Here is a 19,677-nt window from a genome sequence, read left to right as displayed (position 1 = left end):
TCAACCCCCCATAATTAACAAATAATCAGATGAACAAATAGTTCCAAGATCAAAATGACAGAAACGGGAATTTCAGAAGAAGAAATAGAAGAGTCCACATACCTCTAGGTCCGATAGTAACAGAAACAGCATCAGCTAATTTATCAATCCCAGATTGAAGAGCCTCTCTGCATTCCTTGCCAAAAGATATCTTCTTTGGACCTGCTCTTACCACAAAGTTCCCAACTTTTTGCCCGTTTCTCCATAGACCCAATTCCCTCCTCCTATTTCCACTCAGATTCTGAACAGTAAACAGCACCCAATTCTTCAATCTCAATCCAAAGAGCATAATTCGTGAAAAGGGTATGAATAAATTGAGGGAAAACAAAACAAAAACAGAAACTTCACCGGAAAGAGCAGATTATGAGGGAGGATTGAAGATGCTGTGAAGGAGGCAGGCATTCTCAGGGGCGGTTCCTTCATGGGTTTTACGAGGGGTTTAGACTTTACGGTTGGGGCCGCTATTTCCACCTCTCCATTTGCTTACAGCCGCCGTCGCCGTCGCCCCCCGAGAGGATAAGCCGCGAGGCGGAGAAGATCGCGGGGATGGCGACGCAAGCTCCGGCGAGAGGATGATGAAGCGCTTCGAGGACCGGCCGGCGGCAAGGAGGAGGGAAGGGAGAGAGACAGGAGGAGGTTATGCCGGCAAAATGCGGGGAAACAGAGAAGTGGGGACCCACTTGGATGTTCATAAGAACCGCCGGTTCAATCAAGATGGACCGGAGAAAAAACAGACACCAGATGCGCCGGTTCAATCAATATGAGCGTTAGATTCATGTAGCCAACATTATTTAGTCTGATAAGATTTGGTCCGTTGTTAAAACCTGCGATATTAGCACGTGCTTGGATTCTAGTCGAACACACAATGAAGGAAATATGGGGAGGATAGCTATTAGTTTAACTCAGGGATATTTTTAAAAAAAATCGATATAGACATTTATTTTCTACGTCACGTTTCGATGTCTCTTGAATTAAGAAGAAGAATTCGATCACACCGAATGATGCAGAAGAGTTATTGATAAATAGGGGTGTCAAAAGAACCCGCCCAAACACGACCCGACCCGACCCAAACAGACCCGAACAGGAAATTTTCGTATTGGATCGGGTTGTGTCTTAACTTTATCAATGATAAAGTTAGAGAATGTTACTAAGACTCGTTAATTGTAAGTTGTTTCGATTGAATGTTGACTTAATAATAAAGGGTTAATATCACGAAGAATCCCAAACTGGTACACATGTGATAAATTTATCCAAAATTATTTTTTTGACCACAAAAAAATCCCAAATTGGTACAGCTGTGATAATTTTATCCCGAATTATTTTTTTGACCACCAAAAACTCCACACTGGTACATTTGTGACAATTTTACTCCTGAACTAATTTTTTTACCATCAAAAACCCTAAACCGGTACACCTATGACAAATTTATCCTCCGTTAGTTTTTGTTAAATTTTACTGTCAAATTGTTAAGTTTAATGATACGTGATAATTGACGGGTGTACCGATTTTGGGTTTCACCTCTCTGTTTGTCACAAGTTTACCAATTTGTGATTTTTCGTGATATTAATTCAATTTAACGGATACTAACGGAAGGTAAATTTGTCACAAATATATCAGTTTGGGGTTTTTAGTGGTCAAAAAATTAGTTCGGGGTAAAATTATCACAGATATACCAGTTCGGGATTTTTGGTAGTCAAAAAATTAGTTCGGGATAAAATTGTCACATGTGTACCAGTTTGAGGCTTTTTTGTGATAAAACAAATAGTTCAGGGTAAATTTATCACAGGTATACCAGTTTAGGATTTTTGATGGTCAAAAAAATAATTCGGGGTAAAATTATTACAGATATACCAGTTTGAGGTTTTTCGTGGTGTTAACCCAATAATTAATGAGTTGTTATGACATTTACAATGTTACTAATGTTATAATTTCCACTTTATGAAAGAAATTACTAACACATGAGGAAAATTATCTCGTGCCAATTAATCTTTTGTTCTTGAGAGTTGCTCCTATCGGTGGTCTTCTTTCGATAGAATGAACAGGGAAAAATTAAAAACCATGAGTCAAATTAAGACGAGCATCCACCCTTTAAATAGTCGAGATGGGTGTCAAAAAAGGCCCGCGCCGGCCCGGTTCGACCCGCGCCGACCCGGTTCGGCCCTAAAATTTGGGGTATTTTGGGGTTGGGCCTTAATCTTCTTCGGGTAGGGTTTTTTGACGTGGGTTTTGTTAGAGTTGGGGTTGGGTCGGGTCGGGCCTGACCCACTGACACCTTGGACCACCCACAAATCTCCCCCTCTCTCTCTCCCCTTCTCTCTCTCTCTGCGTGACTGAACCGAACCGTAGATCCACGAACTGAGCGCCCGGTATCCCCCTCCTCTCCGACGCCGCCTCGCCGGAACCCGATGACGACGCCGTCGTTCACCTCCCCCTCCCCCTCCCCCTCGCTCTCTCTCTCTCCTCCGAGCAAAGCGTTCGGCCGACGGTTCTAGAGAGAGAAAGCTTGCTGTTGCAGAGAGAGAGAGAGAGAGAGAGAGAGAGAGAGAGATGGACTGTGTGCGCTCGAGAGCGAGTGTCTTCCTTCCTCCCTTTCGGAGCACAGGCGCCCCTTTTCTGGCGATGCCCATCTTGTCCTCACGCTGCTTACCCTGTTCCTGTTCCCTCCTCCGTCGCCGCCGCCGTCTTCAACCTTTCCGTTCACCGATCTTCTTGGGTCGGGTTAGGTATCAACCTTTCCGTTCACCGATCCTCTGGCGTTGCCCAGCCCGGACCGTCCGACCCGATCCTTGGGGCGTATGCTGAATAGGGTCTTGGGCCGGGTCTGGGCGGGTCAAGTGCGTCCCTATTGTTTTCGGGTAGGGTTAGGTACACGACCCGACCATTGACACTCCCAAGGACTCGAGAAGACGAACTTAAAAACAAAAAAGAGGGCCAACATAATCAATTAGGACATTTTTTCGCAAATTAACTCCGAGAGTAATATGCGTCTCAAATAAGCTCCTGATGTCGGTGATTTAGTCTCAGTTAATCCGGGGATACAAATCTTTGCCGTACAAGACCACGTGCCTGAGTCATGCCATGAATAGGAGCATTTTTTGTCCAAAATTGTCTGAACTCAATTTTCAAATTTCTTCTGACCAATTATTTTTTAAATTTATATTGTATAAATGTCAATTTAATTCTTAGCTTTCCAATTATGTCAATGTAGTCCTTCTCGTAACTTATCGCCAAAAATTGCTAACGTAGCTATCCATGTAGAGTTTCATTTCAAGTAAAGTTGTGACGGTCGGCAATGACTTGACGCCATGTCCAATTCCGATTGCAATTGGCTAAGAGGATTACATTAAAATCTCGTGTAAAGGTTGAGGACTACGTTTATTTTTGGGTCAAAAGTTTAGAAATACATTGATAAAATTGAAAAATTTAAGATTGAATTGACATTCGTATAATAGATTTAAGACCGATTTAGAAAATATTCTTGCATTTCATAGCAACATTAGTATAATATGCTCCTAAACATATATTCACTCTTTTCTGTCCACATCATATAATCACTCTTTTGTCAGACACATCATAAATCGAACATATCCATCAAAATTTACGAAAAAAAGGAAAAAAAAAGGGTTAATACCACAAAAAATTCTAAAATTGGTACACATGTGACAAATTTACCTAAAACTAATTTTTTAACCATAAAAAACCTCAAACTTGTATATTTATGACAATTTTACTGTTCGCAATTTCCGTTAAATTTTACCATCAAATTGCTGAGTTGGATGAGACGCGACAATTGTTGGTTATACCAATTTAGGGTTTTACCCCTTTGTTTCTTACAGATTTACCAATCTATGATTTTTCGTGATATTAATCAAATTTAACATAGGGTAAATTTGTCACAAATATATCATTTTGAGAGGTTTTTGGTTGTCAAAAAATTAGTTTAGGGTAAACTTGTCATAAGTGTATCAATTTGGGGTTTTTGGTGGTAAAAAAATTAGTCTGGGATAAATTTTTCATAGATGTATCAGTTTGAGGTTTTTTATGGTATTAACCCAAAAAGAAACCAAAGCCAATTATCTCAGGTCATCCTCGAATAGATGGCTTTCAAAATCATGTGCTCATATGACTCTCAGATATCCAATTATAAATGAAATTCATTAAGATAGTACTCATTTGGTGAAGTTAAAAAGGAAGTAGGATAATATTGATGGGAATGTGGGGCATCCATGGTTGAGTGAGATAAGAGTAACGCAAAGTCATGGCATTATTCATTGAACTCTAATGCACTATATATTATAATCACCATCATCATGAAGAAGTTACAGAATGTTACTAAGGCTCGTGAGTTATAGGTGTTTTGCTTGAATATTGACTGGCTCAATGGACGATTTTAAGTAATCCGCGAGTCGTTAGGATATTTACGAAGTTACTGTTGAGATGATTTTGAATTTACTAAAGAAATTACCAACCCATTCGGAAAATCACCGGGACCTGTAAAAATGTACCCATCAAAATCAACTTAGTATGAACGGAGTATCACTAGCAAATCCATTTTAGCCACCAAAACCAGCTCACTGTGGTATACTTATTGGATAATTATATGTCCAGTTAGCTTATCTCATGCAAATTCATTTTTGCTCTCAAAAGTTGCTCTTATCATCGCCGTTTTCTTTTAAACAGAACGCTCCGGGAAAATTTAAACCAAGTCAACTTATGACGAGCCTCAAATTCTAGGGAAGAATAGTATATTCACCCTTTGAAATAGTCAAGAAGCGGAATTAAGAAAAAGTGTGCAATATAGTCAACTTTGACGGTGAGGCCCTTTTTAGATCTGCCAAGGTAGACGAAAACAATGACTTGAATATTGAAAGCATAAAGATAAAGCTTTCAAAGAAGACATAGTTAGATCTGAAAAGAGGAAAGTTACGAACTAAGGGAAAATGTATGACTTAGCAATTGTTCTACTACTAGCCCTTCTGGCCGTGTACGCTTTCAGATTCCTGCAGGAGAAAGCAAGAGAAGCCCCGAGCAACTACGATGTGTTTATGAGTTTCAGAGGAGGAGACACTCGCACCGGCTTCACCGATTTCCTCTACAACAGCCTGGTTACTGCCGGAGTCCATGTATTCAGGGACGATGACGCGCTCCCGGTTGGCGAGGAGATAGGCCAGGAGCTTCTCCAGGCCATCCGGAGTTGTAGGATTGCGATCCCCATCATCTCCGAACAGTATGCGCAGAGTAAATCGTGCCTCTGCGAGCTCGCCGAGATTATGGAATGCCACAGAAATCACGGCCAATCAGTCTTCCCTGTATTCTATAAGGTAAATGTTGTTGATGTACGTCACCAACGCGGTGACTTTAAAAAGGCTCTAAGTGAACATGAGGGACAGTGCAGCTCAGAAGAACTGCAAAAATGGGCGACAGCGCTGTTTTCTGTTGCGTGGATTAGAGGATGGATATCCCTCTCCATTGCTAATGGGTAGGTACGTATGTAGTATGTAATTATTTACGAATCTATGAATCTATATCCGTCACAAATCTGAATATGAACCCCTGTGCACTTGGATGGGAATGACTGATCCGGAATCGCAGAGTTAGGGGCAGGATGGAATCAAACTGTATGCCTAACTTTGGTTTTGCACATATATATGTGGGCAGGCATGAAGGAGAGCTGGTGAAATTGGTGGTCGCAAAGGTTTCGAGTGATTTGAAGACGAAGTGGATCGAACGGCTCCCTCTCTCCTATATTGACGTCAGGTATGTCCTCATTCCATTTGAGCTAAGCGCCAGTCATATGTAAGTATTCTCTATGTTCATCATGTGAGAGCTTTCGCCTCCCTTTAAGGGAAGGCAAGGAAGGTTCACGTGTTTTATGACCGAGATCGATTTCGCGGCTTTTCAAATTATCTTGGCCTTTTGAAAATTTCACATTGTTCATGGCTTTGGTTTATTTTGCTGAATCTCAGTGTATCTTAACTTTTCAGAGAAGAAAAGAAGAAACAGTAGATGCCAAGTTTTCATGGCTTTTCGTGGCCCTGATACTCGATACGGCCTCGCTGCTTCCTCTACATCAACCTAGTGGCTGCCGGAATTAGAGTGTTTAACGATGATGATCAGTCCCTCATAGGCAAAGGTGTTGCTGATGAGATTAGCAACGCTATTTGTTATAAAATTGCTTCAGTACTGCACGTGTTCTTTCTTTGAATACGTTTCTTTAGTTTGTTTCAGTCAATAAAATCATGTTATCCTAATCTTTAGGAAGTAGTTAGATATGTTGTTGGGATTTTCATCCACGATTCTCTCACTTTCAGTTTGTTCTCAACTTTAAATTTAAGATTGCGAAATAAAAGTTGTAGTTTTCTTGGTTGGTTGGATATCCGTATACTTCTTTTCTTCAATCCTCTGTTTTTCATCTTTAAAAACTCAACAAATTGGTATCAGAGCCATCTTCTTGAGGGATCTGTGTGTGAGTTTGACGCGTCATGGAAGCCGAAGCCAGTTTCTCATCAATTGCTCCGCTGGTGTTCGACAGAGACAACTATCGGATTTGGGCAGTACGCATGGAGACATACTTGGATGCCTTGGATCTTTGGGAAGCAGTGGAAGAAGACTATGAAATTCCTGCTCTTCCAAACAATCCCACCATGGCACAGATCAAAGCGCAGAAGGAGAAGAAGACGAAGAAATCAAAGGCAAAGGCCTGCTTGTTTGCTGCAGTCTCATCCACCATCTTCACTCGTATCATGTCTCTAAAGTCAGCAAATGAGATATGGGATTATCTCAAGACCGAATACGAAGGAGATGAAAGGATCCGAGGGATGCAAGTGCTGAATTTGGTATGTGACTTTGAGTTGCAGAAGATGAAGCAGACTGAATCCATCAAAGAGTATTCTGACAGGTTGCTTAACATTGCAAGCCGAGTCAGACTACTAGGCTCTTCTCTGCCAGAATCAAGGATTGTTGAAAAAATCCTTGTAACGATGCCTGAAAAATTTGAGGCCACGATTACATCCTTAGAAAACACTAAGGATATGTCAAAAATCACTCTGGCAGAACTGTTGAATGCTTTACAAGCGCAGGAACAAAGAAGAGCTATGAGGTAGGAAGGTGAAATTGAAGGAGCCTTACCTGCAAAACATCATGAAGCTGACAAAAACAAGAAGAAAAAAAAAGAAAAGCCAAGAGGGAAATTCGGTCCTACCTACTTTGAGTAGCAACAAAAGCAGAAATGGAAATTTCAAGGGTAAATACCCTCCTTGCCATCATTGTGGGAAGAAAGGTCACCCTCCATTCAAATGTTGGAGAAGACCTTACGCCAAATGTTCCAAATGCAATCAGCTCGGACACGAGGCAATGATATGCAGGAATAAAAATCAGGTGCAGGAAGCAGATGCTCAAGTTGCAGACCAAGAAGAGGAGGATCAATTGTTTGTAGCCACTTGCTTCTCAAGCAGAGAATCAAATGTGAGTTGGCTGATAGATAGTGGTTGTACAAATCACATGACTCACGATCGAGGTCTTTTCAAAGAGTTGAAGCCCACGACAATCACAAAGGTCAAAATAGGAAATGGTAACCATATTCCGGTGAAGGGAAAGGGAACCATTGTCATCTCAACAAATTCAGGTACAAAGTCAATCTCAGATGTTCTCTTTGTACCTGATATTGACCAAAATTTGTTGAGTGTTGGTCAGCTCATTGAAAAAGGATTCAAGGTGTTTTTTGAAGATAAACTTTGCCTCGTACAAGATGCAAATGGAAAGGAAATCGTCAAAGCAAAAATGAGATGCAAGAGCTTCTCCTTTGAACCAACCAAGGAGGAGCAAGCTGCTTATTCCATGGAGGAGAATGTGACTGAGACCTGGCACAAGAGACTAGGCCATTGTCACCTTTCAAGAATGTTACTGATGAAGAAAAATGAGTTGTCAAATGGTTTACCAGTCTTTGTAGACCATTTATCGAATTGTCATGCCTGTCAATTCAGTAAACAAGATAGAAAACCATTTCCTAAGTCAACTTGGAGAGCCTCTCACAAGTTGCAACTAATCCACACAGATGTTGCTGGTCCTCAAAGAACTCAATCACTCTCAGGTAGTTGGTACTACGTTATTTTCATAGATGATTTCAGTAGAATGTGTTGGATATTTTTCATGAAGCATAAATCAGAAGTGGCTGGCACGTTCTTGAAGTTCAAGAAAATGGTGGAGAAGTAGAGTGGCAGCAACATTCAATGCATTAGGTCTGACAATGGAAGAGAGTATACTTCAGAGCAGTTTAACAAGTTTTGCGAAGAATCTGGCATTGAGCACCAACTCACCGCTCCCTACACTCCACAGCAGAATGGAGTCAGTGAGCGGAGAAACAGATATATAATGGAAATGACTCGATGCATGCTTCACGACAAGGAGTTGCCAAAGAATTTCTGGGCTGAGGCAGCAAGCACTGCGGTTTTCTTGCAGAATAGATTGCCTACCAAGGCATTAGAGGACAAAACTCCATTCGAGGCATGGTATGGCTATAAACCTTCACTCAATTTCCTTAGAGTGTTCGGTTGTATGTGTTTCTCTCACGTTCCACAGGTCAAGCGTGATAAACTTGACAAGAAGTCAGATCCGGGCATCTTCATGGGTTATAGTTCATCCTCCAAGGCCTACAAAGTGTATCAACCTCAAACAGGGAAGATAATTGTCAGTACAGATGTGTTCTTTAAGGAAGATGAGAAGTGGAACTGGAAACAGACACAAGAGACATCCACGAGCAAGCAGAAATCAAGTCTTCCCTTCCAAACAATAGAAGAGCGAGCAACAGAACAGTGGCAAGAAGAGTTGGAAGATGATCCACCAATCCATGGAACAAGACTGCTCTCTGATATCTATCAGAGATGCAATGTGGCCATTTGTGAACCTACAGGGTATGAAGAAGCTATTAAAGACCAGAACTGGAAGAAGGCAATGGAAGAGGAGTTGTCGATGATTAAAAAAAATAAGACTTGGGAGCTTGTCGACAAACCGAAGGATAGAAAGGTTATTGGAGTAAAGTGGGTGTTCAGAACCAAGTTAAATGCAAATGGTTCCATCAACAAGTACAAGGCTAGACTTGTAGTTAAGGGTTATGCACAGATTTTTGGTGTTGATTATTCAGACACCTTTGCACCCGTGGCTAGATTGGACACCATAAGACTCTTACTAGCAATTGCAGCTCAAAAGGGTTGGAAGGTGTTTCAACTAGATGTAAAATCTGCATTCTTGAATGGTTTTTTGCAGGAGGAGATCTATGTTGAACAGCCCGAGGGATTCGTGGAACAAGGTGAAGAGGAGAAGGTCTACTTGCTCAAGAAGGCTCTATACGGCTTGAAACAAGCACCTAGAGCATGGTATAGCAAGATAGATGAGCATCTGTCAAGTCTCGGATTTGAAAAAAGCATGTCAGAGGCTACTCTTTATGTGAAACATAAGGGAGATGATCTGCTTATAATCTCTCTTTATGTTGATGATCTCTTAATCACAGGTGGTAATGCCAAGCTTGTTGAAGAGTTCAAAATAGAAATGATGCAGATCTTTGAAATGACAGACCTTGGACTAATGACATACTTTCTGGGAATGGAGATTAAGCAGTTGGAAGATGAAGTTTTCATCTGTCAAAAGAAGTATGCCAAGGAAATTCTCAAGAAGTTTTGTATGGAGGATTGCAAGGCAATGGCCACTCCAATGAATCAAAAGGAGAGCTTGAGCAAAGAGGACGGGACTGACAGAGTTGAAGAGGGTTACTTTCGAAGTCTGATTGGTTGTCTAATGTATCTCACGGCATCAAGACCAGACATTTTATTTTCTGTAAGTCTCTTATCCCGTTTTATGCATTGTGCTACTGAAATGCACTTAAGAGTAGCAAAAAGAGTAGTGAGATACATTCAAGGAACAATTAAATTTGGTGTGAAGTTTAAGAAAAGCCAAGATTTCAAGCTGTTGGGATTTTCTGATAGTGATTGGGGAGGTTCGGTGGATGATATGAAAAGTACCTCTGGTTATTGTTTTAGTCTTGGCTCGGGAATTTTCTCATGGTGTTCTAAGAAGCAGGAAGTTGTAGCACAATCTAAAGCAGAAGCTGAGTTCATAGCAGCCACAACAGCAGTTAATCAGGCAATTTGGCGAAGAAAAATTTTATGTGATTTGAACCTGAAGCAGTGGAACAACACGGAAATTCTTGTTGATAATCAGGTAGCAATTGCAATTTCTCACAATCCAGTTTTTCATGGGAAGACTAAGCATTTCAAAATCAAGTTTTTCTTTCTAAGGGAAGTGCAGAAAGAAGGCGAAATTGCACTTGTTTACTGGAAGTCAGAAAATCAGTTGACAGATATTTTCACGAAGCCATTGCCTATAAGCAAATTTGAAGATCTAAGGAAGAAGCTCGGGATTTGCAGCACCTAAAGCAAGGAGGAGTGTTATAAAATTGCTTCAGTACTGCACGTGTTCTTTGAATACGTTTCTTTAGTTTGTTTCAGTCAATAAAATCATGTTATCCTAATCTTTAGAAAGTAGTTAGATATGTTGTTGGGATTTTCATCCACGATTCTCTCACTTTTAGTTTGTTCTCAACTTTAAATTTAAGATTGAGAAATAAAAGTTGTAGTTTTCCTGGTTGGCTGGATATCCGTATACTTCTTTTCTTCAATCCTCTGTTTTTCATCTTTAAAAACTCAACACTATTGACCACTGTAAGTTATCGATTACGATTATCTCTGAAAATTATGCCTTCTCTCCTTGGTGCCTAGAGGAGCTAGCTCAAATGGTTGAATGCAAGAGAACAAAGGGGCAAAAGATATTGCCCATCTTCTATAAAGTGGAGCCCTCGCATGTGCGATACGTCTCAGATTGTTTTGGTGAGAAGATGCTTCGGCATAGGGATCTTGTCGATGGAGATACTTATGAGCGGTGGGAGCAAGCTCTCAAGGAGGTTGGGTCTTCCAAAGGATGGATATCAGAGAAAATTGCCAATGGGTACTTACTTCCGTCATTCCCATCAGAACCTTAATTTGATCCCATTACTGAAAACTCATACTACTCGTAGTTTACTTCAATGTTATTTGGCAACTGGCAGGCATGAAGGGGTACTTGTGAAACAGGTCGTCAAGGAGGTTTCGAGGTTGTTGAAGAATACCCAAACGCATGATCCCCCATTCCCATCTACTGAATATTGACTCAATCCTGGAGTTAGTAATAACTCATTTTTAACATCTACGATTACTGTTTTAGAAGAGGATTTTCCTTGATGATCAAACAATTTAATTATGTATTGTTCATCATTTCATTACTTTTCTAAAGACTCGCGAAGAATTCTTATGAAGTTAACAAATATGTCACGCGTGTGATGTTGTGTTGTGCAACCTGTTCAATGAAAATGTTCACCAAAGCTGTAAACACCCGCCTCTGAGAAGCTATGAGGTGTACAGGTTCTGTCGAACTATTTTGAGAATAAGATGTTCAGGCTGATTTACTTGTTTGTCCACCATTATCCGGCTTGTAGATGCACAAATTATTGATGAAACTAGCTTTACAAAAGCCGCAGAACGCAGAGCTGCAGAGTCGATTCGAAGGTCTGCATATGCATTTTACTCCATACACACTCATCCTTCTCTTTTTTGAAGAGAACTTCACGTGTCTAATGTCATGAGCAATTGTTACTTTTTAGTCTTGCAACTTTTTTACTTCATGCAGACTCTGGATGAGACTGCAAAGGCCACTATTGAACAAAACCCAACAATAGATTTGTGATAAATGGAAGGAAAAACCAACTCAGCACCATACTGGCAGGGTAATGGCTGCACTGCTGAGATCCAGAATAAGTCGCAGAGCTTGTTCTTGATATGCCATCAAGTCCAGAAGGAGCCAACTCACAAAAATTGCCATGTAAGCTATCTGTAAGTCACAGTCGAATAACAAACTAACAGATTTTTCGACATTGTTTTAGTAGCAATTCCACAGCTATCAATGATAGAGCTCGAGCTCTTCACAGAACAATGCACAGTAGCAAGACCTTGTGTCATGGTTCAGTGGAGAGATTAGGTAAACAAGCTTAACAGACTCAGTGCAGAGAAGTGCTAATTCTTAGAAATGACAGACACTATATGGATAAAGCATTAGGCATAGTGAATATGAAAACTATCATAGTTACGATAAGAAAAACATCTTTATCTTCCATGTACTGGACCCGAACAGAAAATGATATATAAAGATGTCCGACCTGAATCCATGGTTCCAAATTTTGCAGATGAACTTCGGCATCATCATGCAAGGCATCCAAGGCAGCTCCGTCAACCTGCATTCATGTTCTCCAATCATTTGCTAAACTTTAGTGGCACTTGTGGGCAATTCAATCATTTTGCAAAGGAAAGGTAGCTAAAAATTTTATAGGTAAAAAGTTGTGACAAATGCAGTACTAGAAGGAGAAGGAACTCAATGAGCAAGTAAAATGTAAACTCTTCCGATGATTGTGGTCATGATGCTATGAATCAGAAACCAAGCATACTGGGTACAGAAGCAAGCAAGACAAAATACCACTGTTCTTGCAGCACAAAGTCAGTATAACTGGAAATACTCGAGAGAGTGCTCAAAACACGTGTCCGTGTGGGCATGCAGAGAGAGAGAGAGAGAGAGATTTTTGAAGCATAAATGCCATGGGTTAGAAAAGAGAACACACTTGCTTAAATATAACAAGCAACTTATAGTACTACCTTAACAGAGTTGGCTCTAAATTTCAAAATTTGCATCATGGGAATAAAAAAGTGGAAATACTTGGAAGTGAACGACTAAGTTTCAATATTTTAGCTGTCTGTTCGTGCATAATCCACACCAAGCATGAAAGACGACCATTACCAAAAGCGACATTCCTATGATCTAGCTAAATTCAGTATCTCTGCTCCTGAATTAACCGTAAGTGCTGGAATCGATCCAGCATAGACAGGGAAGACGTCCTCAAATTATGAGAATTAAACTGCCAAATACAGAAAGTATCAACATCTGAGCATTCCATGCATTATCATTACGAAACATAGCAGACGAATGATCACAAGAAGCCACATTCTCCTAGTCAATTTAAATTAGTAAATCTACTTCGTTATCAATCGCAATATTATCATTTCCAAGAGCGAGCTTCAAGCAAATGTTCACGCCGACTTACCAGAAGTTAAAAGGAGACCAATCTCTTGTTCGAAGATCCAGGTGAGAAGAAGACTCTGAGAATCGGTGCGGAATCAACATTTATGAAGCACGGAATATGTCATGCCCATCATTGCATTGTAAGCGTTAAATGATGTGGGTCATTGCATTGTAACCAATATCCTAACCGCATGTTTGGCTTTTCTCCACTTCAGTATGGCCATCTGCTCCTGCATTAGTTGCAATGGCTTTTGCTGGAGCTAGGAGTGCCGGCAATTGCAATCCGTCATTGACCAACAATAAGAACAAAGACACCTCCAGAACATCAGCAAAGTGATAGAGATGATCCTCGACTCGATGCATTCAACTTAGAATGTCCAAGAAACCATCCTCAAAGCCGCCATTATCACTGCACACCAAGATTGACAATCAGCAAAGGCGCCAGACGATGCTCATTGGACCAAAGTACGTGTGCATCATAGCAATAGTATGATTTCTACTTCTCTTCATCTCTTCGTGCGCATCATTTTGAGTGTAATTCAAATTCCAACAAGTAGTTTGCAGAAAACTTAGGTATTTGGAGCTCGACCAATACATGAATAATAATTCTACCAAAATCTATTTTTGTCCTTCCTTTGTTGCTTGAATATGTTTTTCCCCTATTACACAGGATTTTCGAATCTTTTGACTTGATTAATTCTATGCAAACCACCCACCGAGGTGGATCAGAAAGATGTACATAAGCTGCAGCACCACCAGGTACAATTCACTCGTCTATCGCAGCAACTGTGGCCTGCTTTGCGTCCTCTATTCTAAGTTTACAGTCTTCAAATTCCACCTCAGTGTGTGCTCTTACCGAACTTGAATCCACATTGCTTAAGACGAAATAGAGATCCTTAAGATATTTATACATAACAACGACACTGCGTTGCTTTCACAGAACTGGACTCGCAGGGGGATCTCAAATTTCATGAGCTTTGTACATCTTTAGTTCTTGGGCCGAGCACAATAATCTCGGATGGAGACAAAGCAGAAGTGAGGTTTGGGCTTTCGCCGACAATGGAATGCAACTTAAATAGCTTGAGGAAAAATTTTATAGGACAACAATAAGGCCAGCAAAATGTTATGGCACGGACCGCGTGGCAAATAGTGACATGCACACAAAATGAGTATGGACGATGGAAAATGAGAATCCTTCATTTGATTTGTAAGTACATGGCAAAAGAGCAAATAATAGAAGAAAAATTTAATCATGAAAAAATAGGTGTTACCGGAATTGAGGATAAGATAAGACTTGTTGTTTGAGGTGTTACCGCAATTGAGGATAATCCCTCAAAACAACGACGTGTTCTTGAGCTTCAAAGATGAAGACACTCGCACCGGTTTCACTGATTTCCTCCACAACAGGCTGGTAGATGCAGGTATCCACATTTTCAGGGACGACCCTACGCTCCGGGTCAGCAAGAATGTAGACCTGGAGCTTCTCCGGGCAATAAGGAGTTCTAGGATTGCGATCCCCATCATCTCTATTGGGTATGCGGAGAGTACATTGTGCCTCCCCGAGCTTACCGAGATTATGGATTGTCACACAAAGCATTGCAAATCAGTCTTTCCTGTATTCTATAAGGTGAATGTTGGTGATATACTTTAACTTTAGAAAGGATCTATGTAAACATGAAAGGCAGTGCAGCTCAGAAGAAGTGCTAAAGTGGGAGTGTGCGCTGACTTCTGTGGTGAGGATTAGAGGATGGATATCACAGACGATTGCTAATGGGTATGCATGTGCGTACGTACGTATTCAGGAATCAACCAATCTGAATCCGAGCCCCTGTGCACTTGGATGGGAATGACCGATCCGGAATCTCGGAGTTAGGGGAAGGAAGGAATTAAACTGTACACCTAACTTTGGTTTTACACATTCATATGTAGGCAGGAATGAAGGAGAGCTGCTGAATATGGTGGTCGCAAAGGTTTCAAGTGAATTGAGGACGGTGTGGATCGAGCAGCTCCCCATGTTTCCCATAATGATGTCTAATTACCACAAAAAATCAGGTTTCTCCCAATTCCATTTGAGCCAAGTGCCTACCATCCATAAGTATTCGCTGCGATCATCATGTAAGAGTTTGGCCTCCCTTCAACTTTCACATAGAGACTGCATGTATGGTTGTGGGGCTTCTGACCTGGACCAACTTTATGGCTTTCAAAAGTTAACTTGGTCTTTTCGACTTTTCGTATGATTCGTATTGGCTACCTCTTATCATCATCACTTTTCTGCATTGCAGCGTATCTTTACTTTTTGGAGAAGAAAAGAAGTGAAGTGTTCTTGTTCTTTTCGTGGTCCGGATACCCGACGCGGCTTTGTTGCTTACCTCTATATCAACCTTGTGGCTGCTGGAATCAAAGTATTTAGCATTGATGATCCGTCCCTCATAGGTAAAAAAATTGCTCATGAGATTCACAATGCCATTAGCCACAACAAGATATCCATTCTGATTCTCTTTGAAAATTATGCCTCCTCTCATTGGTGCCTCAATGAGCTAGCCTACATGGTTGAATGCAATAGAACAAAGGAGCAAGAGATATTGCCCATCTTCTATAAAGTGAAGCCCTAGGACGTGCGAGATGTATTGCATCACTTAAAAAAAATACATGCATGGCATAAGTGTTGTGGCTAGCACCATCACTTAGAGGGGTGAATAGGTCATTATAACCAAACTTGACAAATTAAAGCGAAATTAAAACAATCAAGATTGATATCATGTTCAAACAAAGCCTGCAATGTGACTAAGCTATAATCAGATTCACTTGCGTGCGATGTACTATTAAATATAATTGAGAGTTAAGGGATAAAGAAAATTGCACATAAAGGTTATAGTTGTTCGATTTATTGCAAGCCTACGTCCACTCTCTACACAGACATCCTACTGGCTAAATTTCACTAGTTAATCAATCAAAGGTTATAGAAGAAAGTGATAACATCCAATCTTGATAGGTCTTACTATCTCAGAGTCACTCCATTCACACCTCTCTGGGATTATACTTTTGAAGCTCACTAAGATAAGTGTATAAGGTAAACGCTCTCTTTGAACTTTGGAATTTTAGATTCACGACCTTACTTTCTTTAGTACTAGAATCTCCTTTTATACTCCTTCACTTTCAATCTACCCATTGGACAATCTTCAGATGATCATTCTCCAATCAACTCATTGGATAAGAATGCTATAAGAAGATTGAGTAGCCGCTGAATAATAAGATTGGAATCTCTCATTTAATTTAGTCGCCCATACAACCAAATCGGAGTTTCCATAAGTAGAGTTCTTCGTTTCATAAGAATAGTCTCTGATCGAATGTCAAACAATCACCGATGTTTTGCTTTTAAAAAGTTCGTTGCAAAACATTATTTAGGATTGCAGATCGATATGTTCTCAAAAAAGAAAAATCCAAGCAAAATTACTAGCCGTTGCAATATTTATATAAGCTGTATTATGAGTCTGAATAGACTTCTAGATCAGATGTTATAGTTTGAGTTTGAGTCTGAATATTCCCTAAGTCTGAACAAACTTTGTATAGAATCTGAAGATTCGAACATTTTGACAATATTCAAGTCCAAGACTCGCCGATGTCTGCATATAACTCCAGAGCTTATTTGATCTTCGCGAAGTAATAGAACTTCAGACACAATAGTTAGATAGCAATAACCAGAGTCTGAGTATTGTTTCTTCATCACCTGAAAATACTTTCGTCAGACTCAATAGATATTATGGAATGTTTTGTCAATTTTCAAAACATATTGTGAGTTATTGTCAATAATAAGAAACTAGTCAACTACGAGCGTTGGGAGTGAGCTCTCCGGGAGGTGATCCTCCAAAGGATGGGAATTAAAGAAAAGCGCCAATGGGTACTCGCGTTCCCACCAGAGCCTTAATTTGATTCTATTATTGAAAAACTTTTTACACTACTCAAAGCTTACTTCAATTTTGTTGACAACTTGCAGGCATAAAGGGGTACTTGTGAAAACAGGTCGTCAAGGAGGTTTCGAGGTACCCCACACCCCCGCCCCATCCCCCACCCACTGAATATTGACTGCAGTATCCATTTTGGATAACTATATGTCCAGTTAGCTTATCTCATGCGAATTCATTTTTGCTCTCAAAAGTTGCTCTTATCATCGCTATTTTCTTTTAAACAGAATGATCGGGGAAAATTTAAACCAAGTTAAATTATGACAAGCCTCAAATTTTAGGGAAGAGTAGTATATTTACCCTTTGAAATAGTCAAGAAGAAGAAATAAGAAAAGAAATGCAATGACTTGAATATTGAAAGCATCAAGTCCTGAATGAGAGAAAGCTTTGAAAGAAGACATGGTTAGATTTGAAAAGAGAAAGCCAAGTTACGAACTAAGAAGAAAATGTATGACTTAGCAATTGTTCTACTACTAGCCTTTCTGGCCGCGTACGCTTTCAGATTCTTGCAGGAGAAAGCAAGAGCGGTTCCTCGTAAGTACGATGTGTTCTTGAGCTTCAGAGGCGGAGACACTCGCACCGGCTTCACCGATTTCCTCTACAACAGTCTGGTTGCTGCTGGGGTCCAGGTGTTCACGGACGACAACGCACTCCGGGTCGGCGAGGAGATCGCCCCAGCGCTTCTCCAGGCCATCAGGAGTTGTAGGATTGCGATCCCCATCATCTCCGAACAATATGCACAGAGTAAATCGTGCCTCCGCGATCTCACAGAGATTATGGAATGCCACAGAAAGCAAGGCCAATCGGTCTTTCATGTGTTCTATAACGTAAATGTTGATGATGTACGTCACCAACGCGGTAACTTCAAAAAAGGCTCTAAGTGAACACGACAGGCAGTGCAGCTCGGAAGAATTGCAAAAATGGGCGATGTTGCGTGGATTAGAGGATGGATATCCTACGCCATTGCTAATGGGTAGGTATGTATGTAATTTGTATTTATTTACGAATCTATGAATCAACATCCGTCACAAATTTGATTTGAAACCCTGTGCAATTGGATGGGAATGACTGATCCGGAATTGCAGAGTTAGGGGCAGGAAAATATCAAATTGTATGCCTAACTTTCGTTTTACACACACACACACACACACACACACATATATATATATGTGTGTGTGTGTGTGTGTGTGGGCAGAAATGAAGGAGAGCTGGTGAAATTGGTGGTCACAAAGGTTTCGAGTGAATTGAAGACGACATGGATTGAATGGCTCCCTCTTTTTCCTATATTGAGGTCTAATTACCCCATAAGATCAGGTGTCTCCTAGTTCCATTTGAGCCAAGCACCTATCATTTATCGTACGTAAGTATTCCCTATGTTCATCATGTGAGAGCTTTTGCCTCCCTTTAAACCGAAGGCATGTAAGGTTCGCGTGTTTTATGACCTAGATCGATTTCGTGGCTTTTAAAATTACCTTCGTCTTTTGAAAATTTCATATGATTCGCATTGGGTACATGTCATCATAATCACTTTGATTTGTCTTGCTGCATAGCGGTTTATCTTAACTTTTCAGAGAAGAAAAGAAGGGAGGGTAAATGCCTAGCGTTCGTGGCCTTTCGTGACCCCCATACTCGATACAACCTTGCTGCTTACCTCTACATCAGCCTTGTGGCTGCCGGAATTAGAGTGTTTGACGGTGATGATCTGTCCCTCGTTGGTAAAGGTGTTGCTCATAAGATTTGGAATGCTATCGACCACTGCAAGATAGCGATTCCAATCATCTCTGAAAATTATGCCTCCTCTCTTTGGTGCCTAGAGGAGCTAGCTCAAATGGTTGAATGCAAGAGAGCAAAAGGGCAAAAGATATTGCCCATTTTCTATAAAGTGGAGCCCTCGCACGTGCGACATGTCTCGGATTGTTTTGGTGAGAAGATGCTTCAGCATAAGGATCTCTTTGACGAAAGTACTTATGAGTGGGGGAGCACGCTTTCAAGGAGGTTGGGTCCTCCATGGGTACTTACTTACATCATTCCCATCAGAACCTTAATTTGATCCCATTACTGGAAAATCCTTATACTACACAAAGCTTACTTCAATGTTATTTGGCAACTGGCACGCATGAAGGGATGCTTGTGAAATAGGTTGTCAAGGAGGTTTCGAGGTTGTTGAAGAATACCCAAACGCATGATCCCCCATCCTCATCCACTGAATATTGATTGACTCAATCCCGGACTCAGTAACAACTCACTTTAGGGCGCGAATGATAAAATTTCTGACCAAAAATTGATTTTTCTATTTCTGTTTTCAGGACGAGTTTCTGATAAAAGAAACCCATTTGATAACGATAAAAATTTTTTATTTCTGAAACAGAAATCCGTTTGATAACAATACAAATTTCTATTTTCCGGAACATAAATCTATTCTTTTAGAAATGGAATACAAAAAATTAGAAAATTTGGAAAATTCATAAAAATCTAAAAAAATTTCAGAAAATCCATAAAAATTGAAAAATTTCAGAAAAATTCA

General features: G+C 40.4%; 3 pseudogenes; all 3 read left to right on the top strand.

Moving 5' to 3' along the window:
- The first annotated feature begins 4,979 nt into the window (after positions 1 to 4,979).
- On the top strand, positions 4,980 to 11,296 carry LOC115693994 (uncharacterized; annotated as a pseudogene).
- Positions 11,297 to 14,369: 3,073 nt separating this feature from the next.
- On the top strand, positions 14,370 to 15,803 carry LOC115665420 (disease resistance protein Roq1-like; annotated as a pseudogene).
- A 1,796-nt stretch (positions 15,804 to 17,599) lies between these two features.
- LOC115666620 (uncharacterized) lies at positions 17,600 to 19,367 on the top strand (annotated as a pseudogene).
- The last annotated feature ends 310 nt before the right edge of the window (positions 19,368 to 19,677 follow it).

The sequence above is a fragment of the Syzygium oleosum genome, unplaced genomic scaffold, assembly GCF_021117445.2.
Source record: "Syzygium oleosum isolate NSW1041296 unplaced genomic scaffold, Sole_v2.1 Sole_v2.29, whole genome shotgun sequence".
NCBI lineage: Eukaryota > Viridiplantae > Streptophyta > Magnoliopsida > Myrtales > Myrtaceae > Syzygium > Syzygium oleosum.
This window is presented reverse-complemented; position numbering and strand designations above follow the sequence as displayed.